The sequence below is a fragment of the Camelus dromedarius genome, chromosome 10, assembly GCF_036321535.1.
Source record: "Camelus dromedarius isolate mCamDro1 chromosome 10, mCamDro1.pat, whole genome shotgun sequence".
NCBI lineage: Eukaryota > Metazoa > Chordata > Mammalia > Artiodactyla > Camelidae > Camelus > Camelus dromedarius.
The window spans coordinates 58,145,964-58,162,437 of record NC_087445.1 but is presented as its reverse complement, the minus strand read 5'-3'; the positions used below and the strand labels follow the sequence as shown (position 1 = coordinate 58,162,437).

At 44.1% G+C, this 16,474-nt stretch overlaps 1 long non-coding RNA gene and 1 pseudogene across 1 annotated transcript; both read right to left on the bottom strand.

The window, feature by feature from the left end:
- Positions 1-2,849: 2,849 nt before the first annotated feature.
- LOC116152555 (ADP-sugar pyrophosphatase-like) lies at positions 2,850-3,530 on the bottom strand (annotated as a pseudogene).
- A 9,265-nt stretch (positions 3,531-12,795) lies between these two features.
- Positions 12,796-16,386, bottom strand: LOC116152707 (uncharacterized). The gene is made up of 2 exons (XR_004136329.2): positions 15,774-16,386; positions 12,796-12,861 (listed from the first exon to the last, which is right to left on the bottom strand). It is a non-coding gene; the product is annotated as an uncharacterized LOC116152707 (long non-coding RNA).
- Positions 16,387-16,474: the final 88 nt, after the last annotated feature.

Genomic DNA, 16,474 nt, shown 5'->3' with positions numbered 1-16,474 from the left:
GTAATGTCCCCCAAATTCCTACACCAAGGGGAGGTCCCCAGCCCCCAGTTGTTGTGGCTATCGGCTGATAATGGCTCCCTTCTCCTGACAATTACCCTCAGTTGATGGGAGCTCTTTGCCCAGGAGGTTATGACCTCTCTAAAGGCAGCCTGTAGTCAGTGACTAATTTGGGAGTAAAGCTATCGTGGGGTTTGTGCTCCAGAGCCCACTTCCTACGGATCAGAGGCTAGCCTTGACCTGAGACCTTGCTTGATTCTGTCCCTTTTCCCTCTGCTGCTTATTCCCTCCCTTACAGGCTTTTTAGAAAGAGCACCCTCAACAAATTATATAAACCCCTATACCTGTCTTAGGCTCTGCTTCTCGGAATTTCTACCCTTTACTTCATTGAATCTGAGATACTGTCAATGGTAAGGTTATTATTAAGAAAGAAAAATGCTGACAATTAATATGTGACATGCCTTCAGTTCTCAGACACACCCTAATTTCGGTGGGAAAAAAATGCATCTTCGAATTAATTATGGTACATTTAATATATACGGTCTCGCTACATTGCATACACCTATGCCACCTGTTTGCTTATAGACAAATAAACTTTGTTTCAACTATCCTTTTACACAAAATAATTTACAAATCTAGAGAACCACTGCTGTGGTCTGAATGTCTGTTCAACTCCCCCTCCTCCAATTCATACGTTGAAATCCTAACCCCCAAAGGTACTGGTATTAGTAGGGGGAGCTTTTGGGGGGTGATTAGGTCCTGAGGGTGGAGCCCTCATGAAAGGGATTAGCGCCCTAATGAAAAAGATCTCACAGAGCTTTATTCTGTCAGGTAAGGATGCAAGAAGTCTGCAGCCCGGAAGAGGGCCCTCCCCTGATCTTGGACTTCCAGCCTCCGGAACTGTGGGAAAGAAGTTTCTGCTGTTTACAAGCTACCCAGCCTGGGGTATTTTGTTGGAGGAGCCCTATTGCCATATCGAAATTTGGCTTCAGATCCCTTATTTATGGGTAAGTTTCATCTTATTTGGAGTTTCACCATCAGAGAGAGCAAAGAGAGCTGTTTTGAATAGCAGGGGAAATCATTGTACCTTATCCATGTACAGCTGCTTATCAAAGGCTTTCAGAAAAATTATTCCTGTCCACAGACCGTGAATTAGCCTTTGGGACAGTTTCAGACTGACTGGCATAGAATTAGAGCTAGAGGACAATATATATGGACCCTGAACCTCTGAGGAAGCATCGTTGCTTTCAGGATGAAGTCTTACATCCTTAACATGGATGCAGGGCTGTGTGTGATCTTACCCCGCTCTAATTCTCTACCTTTATCTCCTAACACTCTGACCCCACGTAAACGCACACAGTCACCAGCCACACTCTAGCTTCTTTCCTGTTTGGGAAAGCGCTGTCTTTCTGCCATAATGCCCTTTTCACATGCTGTTTCCTCTTCCTGGGATGCCTTGCCCTTCATCCTCTTTGCCTATTTACCTTTAGCTCAAAGCCTTATCTGATTTTCCAGCTTATAAAGGGTCCCTCATTTCACATTTTAATAGCACTGCAGAGTTCTCCTTCCTGTGAGTGCATAGTTGCATCTTTTTAAAAAATATTTTTAAATTAAAAAAAATTTTTTTATTGAAGTATACAGTCAATTACAACGTGTCAATTTCTGGTGTACAGTACAATGTCCCCGCCATGCGTATACATATATATTCATTTTCATATTTTTTTCATTAAAGGTTATTACAAGATATTGAACGTAGTTCCCTGTGCTACACAGAAGAAACTTTTTTTTTTTAACCTTTACACTTATTCCTATGGTTATGCAATTAAGACCTATTCCCTTGTTAAGTTACATATTCCGCAAGGATTGCTCCAAGTTCTTGCTCACTCCTGGACCTGTCCCCAGTGTGTGGGGCACCCGATGAATCAGTTGGTTGGCTAATTGAGTAAATAGGGCTGCAAAAACCTTCCTCAACCAGCTGCATGAACACGAAGAATAGTGTAGTGCAATGATTAACTGAGTGTTTAGACCTTGAATCAACGACATTCAAGATAAAATCCTGGTTCTGCCACTTACTAGCTGTGGGATTTGGGGCAAGTTAATTCACATTATTGTGTCTTAGCTTCCTCATCTGTAAAATATTTTTACATACATTATATATATAGCATATAAGTATAATAATTTGGTATCTTATCAAGTCAAAGATGCCCTTGATAGTAAGACACGACACGTATCATTAAGGAAGAACAAACCTACCAATTAAACGAGAACACAAGGTTTCTTATCCCTGAGGCTTTTTTTGTACAAAACTGCCCTCTGTCCATCCGGAGGATTAGACAAGCAGCATCTCAGGAACACTCCGCTGTGTGTGCCCCGCTCGCCCCCAGCCCTACCCGGGAGACTCTCTTCCATGCCTCTGGCCCCACTTCTGCAACACGATCTACCGGCTGGTGTCAGTATGTTTCAGCCGAGAACCGGGAAGATGTTATGAACAACAAATACCGCAGCACGTGCAGTATCAACCATGCTCGTCATTCAACTGAGATGCTGAAAATGTGAACAGCCAGGCCTGTGTGTGACATTGTGGGTGACATCCCCAGCACCGCCTTGCCCTGCTGACCACACTTAGGAGAGGCACAGGTTCTTAAACTCCCCTCAGATTCAGAGAAATTAATATGTGAAAATAAGTGCATTGGCAAGTTTTTACTTCTTTATTTACATTCTGCATAGTTTTTATTTTATGAAAAAGCTCATTTCAAATCTACGTTAAACTAAGCTGAATACAAAGTGTTGGTGAAGGAAGCCTGAGGGGAGGTGTCTCATTGACAAAAACATATGGCCACTGTCCTCTGGCCTTACAATTTCAGGCAAGGCATTTCAAGTGACTTCATGTTTACATGTTTCAGAGCTGGAGCCCAAGAAGAGACTCGCCTCCATTGTCAGGTGTCCATCAGCTCCTAGAGCATCAAGTCCCTTCTGCAGTTTGTTCTTTGGTAAAGAGATTACTCCCGCAAGTCTCCATCCCCTGGCTTTGGCCTAGGTCTTGTGCTTTCAGCATCATCTCCATTAATAGTTACTACAGTGATGTGTGTGGTCCAGTTCAACACACCTGGATCTATAATTCAGTGGAGAACATCCAGCAACCTATCCTTTTTTTTGGGGGGGTGTAATTAAGTTTATTTATTTATTTTGGAGGGGGTACCAGGGATTGAACCCAGCTCCTGAAGCGCGGCTGCGTCTGGGCTGACATGACCACCCAGGACACCTGCAGAGAATTCTAGGCAGTAACCTCCCATTGGTGGGCGGAGCGGCTTCACCAGGATGATAAGCTTATAACGAAGAGTTCTTTGCAGCTCCGGGAAACCCGCCACCATCCTTTCCTGGCCGTATTTCACCAGCTCCCAAGCTCTTGTTTCACCCGTAGGAGCCATGTAAGTGTTTCCAGGCTTGACCCATTTTCCTTTTGAAATTAACTCCCCTGAAATAATAGACCGTTTGGTATTTTGAGAAGAACCCGTTGGTTCTTGGTTTTCCATTTTCAAACTGGTTAGTCTTTATAGTCCTTGGGCAAGAAGTTCACAACCAAGATGTGGGGGTGAAGGGAAGGGCATGCCTCTGGGGGAGGAAAAAAGAAGGGTGAGTCCCAGGCAGCAGCCTCAGGCGATATGGGGCTGCTGCTTCTCGATCTTAGGTTGCTGTGAGAATTAAGTGCGTTTGAATATACAAAGCACATGGATTACTCATCTGAAAGCCTGGGCACACAGTAATGAATCATCATCTCCCAGCAGATATGATCACCTCTGCCAGGCAGTCTTTATCCTCAGTGTCCTTCTCTGGGGTCCCCTGGAAGGACCAGCTCAGCTGACGTCGCACAGACTCAGCACAGCCCTCGATGAACTGAGTCATCCATTCATTTTACTAATGGAAACAATCAGGAGTCGGGAGAAATTCAGGCTTTTTCAGCTGTGCAGCTGAGAGGTGTAACTCTCCACTGGAACGCCAGCTCCATGAGGGCAAGGATTTTTATCTACTTGTTCACTGCCATCAACCCAGTGCCCAGGATAGTGCTGGGCACCTAGCAGGTACTCACCACATTTAGTCGAATGAATGGCTGAATAACTCTGTAGATATTTACAAGAGTTAATAATATTGAGATGAGAGGATTCACACCATGGAGATGACTCACAGCTGAATCAAGTGTAAAAAAGCCATAGTTGCCCTTTTTCTATGCGTTTAAAATATCCCAGTTTTATGGGACAGTTTTAATGGAAATAAACTTAGTAAGTCAAAGTTCTATGATTAATTATACTCTGCTTCCATTATAATTACGTATTGATCCAAGGCTGTTGGTGGAGCACCTGGCAGCTGTGAAAGAAAAACAGTAGCAGGTGTTTGGACTTAGTTCATGCTTGCTAACTAATTAGATGAGGATTTTTTCCCCTGGAAACCCGAAGCAGTTTTCATTTGGCTCCGAAATTGAAAGTCGGAACCCAGGGGCTTCTGCCAACTCTGTTTATCTCTCTTGCTTCTGGACCGGAAGATAGTCTAGCATTAAGATGCTTTTTGCAGATAACTAATGTTATTCATTAGAAGTCGGTTTTATAGTTTCGGTCTCAGCATTCTGACGATGCCAAATTTTACACAACAGATGGACTAGAGTCAGATTGTCACAGTTTGGATCATAGCTCTACCATTCACCAGCTGTGTGACTTTGAGCAAGTTACTTAACATTTCTGTGCTCCAGTTTCAACATCTGTAAAATGGGGATAAGGATGATGTTTACATCACTAGATTATGATGACGACAAAACAAACAAATGCCTTGGACACAGTAGTGCTATATGTGTTCCTTGAATCATAAAAATACTTTAATACTTTAGTTCCCAATAAAGTTTTGTCACTAATTGATTATGTGATCATTTAGGCACACAATCGAAGTTGTTATAAACAGGTTTATGTCAGGCTGATATTCACATGTGCCTAGTAAAAATGGAAACTGTGATTCCCATATGCAGACTTGGTTGTGCTTAAGGGTGGTTTGGGTGCCAAGCATCAGCTAAGCATTTTGGCACCCTGCAAGAGAAATTCACTCCGGCTACCTTAAGCAAAGCCACGAGGGAGGCCCCCAGAATCTAGCCTTAGGTAGGATGGGAATCTAGGATTTCCAGGGATCTCAGAAGCAGGGCCCATGGAAAATCCCTCTAGGAGTGACTCCCATGATTTTCCCTCTTGCATCACCCCACTAGACAGCTGAGTTCTTCTGAGAGAGTTTGATTGGCCTGAATCACCTGCCCACCCTCGGGCCTGGTGGGAGGGAGCAGGTGTGGCCCCTAGACGGTTGGTCCCAACAGGAGTACAATGAGTAGAGGAGAGAGAGTTATCCAGAGGAAAAGCAGGGTGTTATTACCCAAAGAAATGGGGAGGGTTGCCGGGCAAGCCAAAGCATTAGCCATCCACCCCATGAAGAAAGAAAACGGAGGGAGGAGAATGTTTTCTGAAATTCTGTTTATGTTTGTACCATAGGCCTTTCCCAGAATTTAAATGTATCTCTCTCGCTGAGAGGCTGGCCCATCCTCTCGGGGCATTCATGCAAAAAGAGCAAGATCCTGGCAATCGTTATAAACTGCTTCTTTCCCTGGCTGAATGAAGCAGATCTCCGGTTGTTTGTATTGCATTAATTTAAATACTAATCTTTGCCTCACATTTTCATGAGAGCAACAATTCCGAGTTTAATCAAAACACATCATGCTGAACTTCCAGAATTCACCAAATGATAAGTGGACAAAAACGACTCACATATTCATGAACCTTTTTTTTTTTTTTTAGTTGTGTTGTTTTTTGGCTATAAGGACTGTAACATCCAACTTGAAGCTGCATAAGCCAAACAAAAATGTCCTGATGCACCTAACTGAATGTCCAGATGTCGGAGAGGCATTGGACGGGGGTGGAGTTTCACCCAGTGGCTCCAGCTCCTCTCCTCTGAAATCACCATGCTGCTTTCTGCCCTGTTCTCTCCCCATGTTCTTCATCTCAGGCCAGAAGCAAGATGGCTCAGGATTCCCAGGCCTCACGACTACACAGAACAGTATCTGGAGAAAGATGAGGTTACTTCTTAATGCAGATCGCAGGAATAAGGTAACGTCCCCAGAATCTTCTAGAGAACTTTCTTCTCATCTCCTGGGCCCAGACTGGGTCACGTGCCCAATCCTGAAACAACCTTGGGCATCAAGGAGACGCCATCTGTTAACTGGCTTAGATCTGGGGCCTTGAACCAAAGTGGCAAAGGGAGTTATATTATCATGCCTGGTTCCCAACTCACAGGCCACTAGACAACAAGGAGGGGAGAAAGGAACATGTGTTAAAGAGAAAATAAGGTAGGTATTTATCTTTTTTTCTCCCCTAGTATCTGAAACTGACTCCTGCCCCACCCCTATGTCTGAGAAATTTAAGGTTTAGTGGAAGACAGAGGCATTAATGATATAAACCCCATCAGTTTTCTGACCTCCCTCTCAGCAAGAGCAAGGGCATATAACTGAGGCTCCACTGATCACACACCACTGTCTCGGTCAGGTTCTTTTTAGAACCCATGATGCAGAAAGCCTGGAACCTCCTGGAAAATCCATTTGAGTGGCAGGTGGTTGCTGGCTTCCAAGGACATCAGTGACACCAGCAATAATGGTACATCCAGTGTGGGGCTGCCAGATTTAGCAAAGGAAATTACAGGAAACCCAGTTAAATTCAAATTTCAGATAATAAACAATTTTTAGTATAAATACTTTAAGTATGTCCCAAATAATGCAAGGGGCATACTTACACTTTAGACATTATGCATTGTTTATTTAAAATTCAAATTTAACTAAGTGTCCTGTATTTTATCCTATAACCTTAATCCAGTGATGTCCAATTTCCAGTGGCAGCCAACTCCACCCAGGGATGTTCGGTATCAATGGCAAAAGGGTCCTCACCAGACTGGGTTTGTGGCTCGTTTTCGGTTGTGGTCCATCTGCTATCTCCCTCCCTTGCTTCTGCTCAGTTTCCAAAGTTCTGCATCATTGCCAGAAATTCCGTAAGAATAAATCATACAACGTACGCTTTGGTTGCTTGCTACTCTGAACCCTGATCATACAAACCTCAGCATCCACTACAGAAATGTGAACTTGTCCTTTGGCATTGATGTCAGTATGAAACACCAAGGGGAAGGGAACATTTTTAGAGCAGAAGTAGCATGGTACTGAGATCTGGGTCATAGGTGAGGAGCCTTCTTTGCAAGGTTCTGCTTTCTAAGTGCTTTGTCATTACCTTAAGGAATTTCCCAACAACGTCTCCTGGTTTAACTAACCTTAAAGTGTAAAATGGAAAAAAATTCTGTAATCTTAGGTAACTTAAAAATTAAGGGTCGCAAAAGTCTGGCATAGGCAAAAGCCCCTTTCCCTTTCCTTTAGCCCATCCTGACTAATAAAACTAAGCTATTTTCATATATAATAATCTCACTACCGTTGCATTTAGCAATGAAAATATAACGAAAATGTGTAGTGTGAAAAGCATAATGCTTTTTGGATCCTAAATTGAACTGTACTCCTATTAACCTATTACATTCCAAGAATAATATCTCTTCATGGTCTGAATTCCCTTTGGATTAGGGGCTGATACAAATTTACCAGTTGTCACCGGGGAGAACAGTGAAGCAGTTTAATTACGCTAGTGGTTATAGACTAGCTCATGGAAGAGGCATCTTGGTTCTGGATGGTGAAATCTGCTACCCTGCACACATGCCAGGGGATACTGGGTCTCTTGAGCTTATTAAGTGATGATAAAAGTTGTTTGCTGAGGTTGAACATGGTGTTTATAAGCCGGGCACAGCCTCTCCAGCCTTTTCCAGCTTCACTCCCTCACAGTGGGGACAGCTGGCATGGCTCTGGAAGCCAAATATGAAGCAAAGATTCTCTTCACATTTGACAATCCCAGGGGAGTGGTAATAGCTCAGTGGTAGGGCGCGTGCTTAACATGCATGAGGTCCTGGGTTCAATCCCCAGTGCTTCCATTAAAAAAAAAAAAAAAATTGACGCTTCCAAATATGAACAGGCTACTAAAGCATAAGTGTGGTGCATTTTTTTTCTCCCACCCAGTAGCCATTCTTCTTTTCTCACAAACCCTGATTTCCTCATGGAAAAGTATTGCTCCCTACTATGTGAAATCCCAGAGAAACAGAGAAACCAAAGCCTTCATTCTACTAAAGAAGCTGAGGGGTTCCCTGAAGGCTCCTTCCACAGGATCCTACATCTCACGGTCCCAGCCTAGCCATTCTGACCATGTTGACTGGTCCCCCAATGGGACACAACAAAACCTAGACTGGGCCTCCAGAGGAAAAAAAAAAAAAAAAAAAGGCTCTTTTTCACTGGATTTAAAGTGCTGGAAGATTAGGTTTGAAAGCGTAGGGGCCAAACCGCTACCACAGTGAAGAGGCTTGTCTGAAAACAGAGCAAGTCAGAGGCCAGAGAACCAAAGGATAAAAGAGAAACTGGGTCCTGGTGACATCACTTGACCTTTTGCGTGAAGTCATGACTAGAGCTACACCTTTCCCTGGAATTGCCAAATTCTCCTTTTCTAGGTCAGTGTGGTTCCTGTCATTTGGGACAGAGTTTAAATGATAGCTGGTTTTCCCCCTACGTGCAAGCATGAGACTGTCCAGAATGAAGGTCGTCACAGCCAGGGCGAGGACCAAGGCCTCTGACCTCTGGGTCACTGTTGGGCGGGGTCTCATCCAACTGTAACTTCAGGCAAATCCCCTCACCTCTCTCTATCTCCTCCCCATCAAAGGAATGTTCCTACCTGCCCTAGAAACTCACGTGGCCGTTGTGGGGGTAGTAATGTGGAAGGAACAGATGTGGAAAGGCATTTGGCTACAACACCGTTCTGTGATGATAGTACTATATTTGCTTTCTGGGCAACCTGAGAAGCTTTACCAAAAGAAGCAACTCTGGAACGAGGCTTTTTTTTTTTTTTTTCCTCCTCAAAGGTCAAAATTTCTTCCAAAATTGAAGAGTTTACAAGATAAATTGCCTTTTAATTCAGCCATCTTGCAGTTAATTTTTTGCTTCATGTTTAAGTTTTTGGTGCTCAGACCATATTTCTACTAAGAGCTGATAGCTGTTTTCAGGTGGGAATGGTCAAAAGCGGAATATAATTATGTCTGTGGTCTATGACTAATTTAGATAATGTTCAGTAAGTGCTACTTCACAAAACCCTGCCCTCGGCGCAGGATTGAATGGAATTGGTATACTGGTTTGTTTGGGTGGGTGAGGAGATAGGGCTGTTCTACATTGTATGTTTCAGTTATCAGATTTCTCTAGAAAATCGAATGCATTTCTAAATGCGTTTCCAGAGAAAATGACTAAGTGTGAGTAACACCATCATTTCCTGTAAATGGCGAAAGGGTTAAAGATCAAAAGAGAGGAAAAAAACTCAAGTCCTTTGCAATTGTTTCAGAACTGGGTTAGCATAACTGATACTGTAAAACATGCCATTTTGTTATTAGACAAAGTGTTTACTAGTTTCTGCAATCAAGAAGCGAAATAGAAAAGGATCTGAAGTAAGTAGAGATGAAACCCCCATCTCTCAGGCTCTTGTGTCTCTACAAGGAAATTTTGACCCCAACAAGGTCTGATTATAGCCGCACATCTAAGTCTGTTTTCCAATCTTGTGGCCACGGTCGGGATTTGCCTTCTATTCAGGGAGCAATGAAAAGATAACTGAAGGGTCTCAGGCAGAGGCATGCGGTGCTCAGACGTCCATACTGATAGGTGAATGGATTACAGGGGAGCAAACATCGTAGCAGGGAGGTGAGTTACGAGGGTGTGACATGGTAAGAGATGACGTGGTCTGCACCGGGGCAGTAGCAGTGGGGGTAGAAATGAGGAACCACCAAGTGCTTTACTGGAGTAGAGATCTCCTCGATGAGCAAAACGAAGATGACCTCATATCCAATAAATTACTTGCAGTGATACATTTGAAACTGTTGTTGACTCTTCAATTCCCCTTTGCTGATAAAGATTCTAATGAAGGACTTACCCTGTTTTCCTGGGAGGAGGATCATGAGACAATATGGACCTCACAAACATGTGCCAAGTGGCCAAGATAAACAAAACTAAGGGCCAATATAACAGAAAAATCCAACGGATGATGTGGTTACATCTTGGCTTGTGTCACCTTGACTGTACCCTCAAAGTTGCCAACATCGGGAATAATTTTGAAAGCACTTGTTAGACCATTAAATTACTTCTTTGTCATCAAGTAATTTCTGCATAGTTCTAGGATTAGACTTGCTGGACAACCATGTGCTTCAAATGAACTCTTACTACTTTTATGTCTCAAGGCTCCAACCAAGTAAAATTCTTTAGTGGGATCAGTCTCCTTCCCTTAAAGTTTGCCTGTTTGTAAGAATAATTGTTGGATTATTGCTAGAGTGCCACTAAACACTGTGGCGTGCCAATATCCATGTAGGTAAAGAGCAGATCATTGAAAAGACATACTTCCTGGTGGATGGGTGGCTATAAATAAAACAAGTTGTCTTCCGCACAAGAGTTAGGGTCACTTTTAGCTCTAGACCAGTTGTTAATGGCACCAGACAAAGATAATCTACCCACATTTTCTCTCTCTACCTTTTGGAGAGATAAGATTTCCACAGTATGATTAGAGAAATTGGACTCATCTGACTTCTACAGGAAGGGTTTTTATTTCATTCTTTGTCTTTTATCATTTTTCAGAGCATCATATTTATTTACATTAGATGATTTCATAAAAGCAAATAGATACCTTTATCCCATTTTTGTTTTATAGTTCAGTGGCCCTTAGTATATTCACAAAGTTGTAGAATCACCATTATCTAACTCCAGAATATTTTCAAGACCTCAAAAAGGTACTCCACACCTATTAGTAGTCACTCCCCATCCCCCACCCCCCACCCCACCCCCGGTCCCTGGGAACCACGAACATACTTATTGACCATATGGATTTGCCTATTCTGGACATTCCCAAAAAATGGAGTCATATTAAAAAGTGGCTTTTTCTGTCTGGGTGGCTTCTTCTACTCAACTAGCCTATTTTCAAGGTTCATCTATATTGTGGCATGTATCATAACCTCATTTCATTTTATGGCCAAATAATTTTCCGTTGTGTGGATATCCCACATTTGTCATCCATTCATCAGTTGATGGACATTTGGGTTGTTTCTACATTTAAGCTATTAAGAATAATGCTGCTATGAACAAGTTTTTGTGTGTAAAAATATTATCAATTTCTTGGGTACGTATCTAGGAGCAGAATTGCTAGATAATATGGTAACTCTATGCTTCATTTATTGAAGAATTACCAAACTGTTTTTCACAGCTGCTGCTCCATTTTTCATTTATTTCCACCAGCAGTGCATCAGCATTCCAGTTTCTCCACATCCTTACAACACTCGTTTTTGTGCTATTACAGCCATCTTAGTGCGTGTAGAGTAGTAGCTCATTGTGGTTTTAATTTGCATTTCCATAATGATTAATGATGGGGAACATATTTTCATGTGCTTATTGGCCATTTGTCTATCTTCTTTGGAGAAATGTCTATTCAAATCTTTCATCAATATTCGAATGGGTTGTCGTTTTACTCTTTGAGTTGCAAGAATTCTTTACGTATTCTAGATCTAATCATCAAAAAGTTCCCCTGCTCCTCTCTGCAACACCCCCCCTCCACCCAGCATCATGACCACTGAGTTGCTTTCTGCCCCTCTCGATTAGTCTTTCCCATTCTAGAACTTTGTATGAATAGATTCATATGAATGGGTTTTTAAAGCATGGAATCTTTTCTGTCTGGCTTCTTCCACTCTGCATAGTATCTCTGATATTCATCCATGTTATCGTGTGTATAAGGAGTTCATTTCCGTTGCTAAGGAGTATTCCGTTGCTAGGGCTATGTCACTTTTATTAGATATCAGTAGTAGCAGTTTTCACCTGTTCATGAACATTCAGGTTTAGTTTGGGGCTATTATCAATAAAGTCGCTATGAACGTTCATATGCAAGTCTTTGTGCAGATCTGGGTTTTCATTGGGTAAATACCTAGAAGTGGAAATACTGTACCATATGTTAATGTATGTTTAACTTCATTTAAAAAAAAAAAAAAAAGCAAAACAAAACAAAACCTTTCCAAACTGTTTTCCAAAGTGGTTGTACAATTTTACACTTCCATCAGCCATGTTATGGAAGTTTCTAGTTAATCTACAAACTCACCAACGTTTGGTGATATCAGCCACTTAAATTTTACCAGTCTAGTGGGTGAAAAGTGGCATTTCATTGTGGTTTTAATTTGAATTTCCCTGATGACTCATGATGTTGAGCATCTGTCTGTTTACGTACTTACTGGCCATTTATGTGTCTTTTGAGAAGTGTGTGTTCCAGTTATCACTATGTTTTTACCAGTTGTTCATCTTAGTATTGAGTTGTGAAAGTTCATTATATTCTGGAGATAAGCCCTTTGTTGGATAGATGTATTGAGCATACCTTCTCCCAGTCTGTGATCTGCCTTCTCATCAAAAACAACAACAACAACAAAACCCAGTGTTTTTCCAAGAGCTGAGGTTTTAAATTTTAATGAAGTCAAATTTATTAGCTTTTTATTGTCTAGTTAGTGACTTCTGTGTCCTAAGAAATACCTGCCCCAAAGGTTGCAAAGATGATCTCCAACATCTTCTTCTAGAAGTTGTACGGCTGGTTTTGTTGTAAGAAGTGAGATGAGGGTCATGTTCTTTCCTCCTTCTTCTTCATCTTCTTCTTCTTTTTTTTTTTTTTTCAGTAATGATATGCACAGGATTCTTGAAGGAGAAGAAAGAATCTGGAAGCAGCAAAGGGGAAATACCCTTACAGTTAGAGTTTGTAAATTAGCATAAGGAATGTTAGATATTTGTCACTGGTGAAACCAGGGGTATTCAAAGATATGTGGATGGGCTGGCTTGAAAACTGGGCTGACACTTCCTCCCCTTCAGGAACAAGGTCTAAGAATTGGTGCACATTTAATGTGACCAGACGACCTCTCTGGGTCTTGATTTTCTTCTCTGTAAAATGGGAAGAATAAAAATCTATCTTCTAGGGGAGGTTGAGATGAATGATGTGACACACCCAGTTCCAGGCCCGGCACTGAAGGACTGTTCCACGCTTTTATTTGTTCCTTTGCCTTCCATCTTCTTTACCATAGTATTTTGAGCTCCCAATTTTATACCACTTACCATGTTCTCTTTTGTGTTTCTTCATTGCAACTCTCCTTCTAGACAGTCTTTAAGCTTAACTCATGCGGGAATCCCCTTGGAGATCCCAGGGCAAAACTGATCAAATCTTAGTGTCCCTAATCACCTGAGATGCTGTTTTAAAAATGCCGACTCCAGGGATCTGCCTCAAAAGACTGCGATTCCGTAAGTCTGTCCGGGTGTGGCCCAGAAATCTGCAGTATCATCAAGTAGCTTCAGCGATGCTGAAGGAGGCGATCGAGGGCCATACTTAGAGAAATCTACCATCTGAGAAAAGCTTGCTTCAGAAGCCCTAGGGCTGCATTTTCTTCAAGTCAGACCTGAACAAAGACAGCAAACCTAGTTTTCTGGTTCCCCAGGGAGCCTCAGACTGAGCCGACCCGGAAACCTGAAGCAAGCTCATCACCCAGGCTACAAGCCTCTGCTCTTCCAGATGACGTAGGAATACCAATTTTGCCTGTCCAAAATGCATTTCCCCTTTCCTCTGGTAACCCCCTGGATTTTCCTCACTCCTGGTGGAAATGATTGGTTCAAGCAAAGCTGATGCCTCTCCCCTCCCAGCCCTCCCCCAATTCAGGTCAGTGAATGGCAGCATCCCAGGCAGTTACTAGAACGGGGAGAGGAGCGCTCTTCCTTCCGGGACACTAAAACGGTAGGGACCTAAGTCTGCAGGAGCCTGGACTAGGTGGAGACACTAGGTGGAGAGCCCACTGAGAATGAAACAATAAGCACGGTGCTCCCAGGACATCTGTGGGCTCTGGAGTTCCCGGGAGTATGCACTACTAATTCTTTTTTGTTGAAGTCATTTGACTTGGAATTTCTTCTTAAAACTTACGAGTTCTGACTAAAGCGCAGAACCAGGCCCTTGCACGACTTTTCCATCACCCTCTCTCCTCTTCTCGCCTCGACCTCTCGGTACAAACAGATCCTCCCTCACCGGGCTGTCCCAGCAATTCCTCCACACCTCACTCTCTTCCCAGAATGTCACCTCCTGGCCACAGCTGAACTGTTAAGGACTAAGTGTCCCATGCCCCTGTGGCAGGGGATCTTCCTCTTCAGGTAGTGCCAGGTCATGCCCACTTTTCTTTCACGCTGTGAGGGGAAAAATTCCTTTGAGATTGATGTTATAGAGCTCACTGTTCTGTACTAATTTCCTGATGACTTAATTCACTTAGGGCTTTGACATCTGTTCTCGGGTCTCCCCTTCCACCTCTGCCATCATTCCAGAAGGATTTCACCATTCCCTTAATAGCCTATAATCCGAGTTCATATGCCACTTACTGCGTACCAGGCATGGTTCTAAGCACTTTATGTATATTTTAGCTCACTCAGCCCTTCCAATAGCATGAGGTATTATTATCCCCATTTTATAGATGAGGAAACTGAGGCACAGGAAGGCCATTTAGGCTTGTCTAGGGTTACCCAGCCACTCAGTGGGAGAGTGGGGATGAGGACAGGGAATCTAATTGCAGAGTCTGGCCTCTTAACACACATGCTAGCCTCCCAGTTCCCTGTTCTCTGTCATCATAACAGCCCCCATATCTACTCTATGTTGGTCCAGGAAGGTGGAGTGGGGTCAGTACCTCCTCTAATTGTGTCACTGGATATTTGGAACTTCCTTGAAGAGGAGATGTCAGAGGGTGGACTGGATGGCCACTGGAGATCTGTACCTCCCCTTCCTACAGCGCAATCATTTATTGTCATCTCCCACATAAAATGTACAACTAACAGAGAGGCGCAGAAGCTGGGATGAAAGTTGGGCTGAAGATACAGCAGCAGCAAAGCCATGTTCTGCTCCTGGTACCCCACGAGGACTCTTCTGTGCCCTACTAGTCCTCATTCTCTATGCAAAAGTTCCTCCTTCAGTCTAGGACTGTCCTTAGAACGTGTCCCTTGTCTACATCCTTACCCACAGCCCTGCGCTCCTCAACATTCCAGAAACGTTGCACAGTAGGTTCAAAACCTCTGGTTTTCTTCATTCCTCTCTGAAAGGGCAGAGAGAAGGAAGCCAGGGGCCCTAGGAAGAAGCCAGGGAGGAATGTCACCATCCCAGCCAATCACACCTAGATGCACCGAGAGCTGCTCCATCGGAAAATCATGCTCCACCTTCTTGCCCCAATTCATCCCACTCTTTCCAGGCATCTGGCTCTCATGCCTCTCTCCAGCTAAGCAGCTTCCCCACTTCTACTCCCAGCTACCCACAGGCCCTCCTGGCTTCCTAATGCCAGCTAGAATACGCACCTTTCCCAATCCCCAGTCTTCCAAACCCAGCCTGCAACAGGCAATCCTGTATCAACGCAAATGGCCTGCTTCTCTGTTCCAGGCTCTACCACCTGTAAGAAAAACTCACACACCTGTGTGTACTGGTGCCATTATAAATAAAAAGCCTCCCAGCTCAGCATGCCTCCCCACCCCCACCTCCCCCTCCCCGCCACCTCGACACCAAGCAAGACTAATTAGTACTAACAGCAGCTTTAATGGTAACTATTTTTTGAGCGCTTACCATGTGCCGAGCACTGGCCCCATCAATGTACAGGCACTTTATTTAATCCTCAAAATACCACCACCAGGAGTTAGGGACCATCTTGATGCTCATTTTACAGAAAGGAAAACTGAGGGAACGGGAGTTCACGGTCTGCTCAGGGTCACAACTGCGTCACTCTGGCCACACTGAGAACCCACACCAGCAGTCTGCTCGGAGGAGCCCAGCCAGTCCCTTAAAGTGCTGTGTCACGCTGGAGCAGCAAGTTCACCCGTGAAAGAAGGAGGGTAGAGAAGAGAACCGTCACGGTAAATTCCGGAAAGAAGCGGGTGCACGCAGAGAGAGACTTCCTGGTAATCGTTACTCAGCACTTTGTGGGTTCGCGGGACTGGGGGCGGGAATGTGGCGGGTCTTTTCCAGGAATCCTATATGGCCTCTTCTGGAGCCTGGGCGCGTTCGATTGCGGCGTGGCCGGACCCCGCCCAGGTGCCTGTGGCTCCGGGGGTGGCCAGCCGCCTCCCTGCCTCCGCCCGCCGTGCACAGTGCACACGCACTTTAGGTCCCCGGATGACCCTCCCCAACGGTTCCCTACTCCCAGCTGGGGTGCGGGCTGGCAACGCGGAAAGTTTCGGTCCCAGAGGGCTCCCTGGAGCTCCGCCCCACGCCCTGCCAGCCCCGCCCCAGCCCCGCCCCCTGCCAGACGGGGCCTCCCTGTCTGCTGC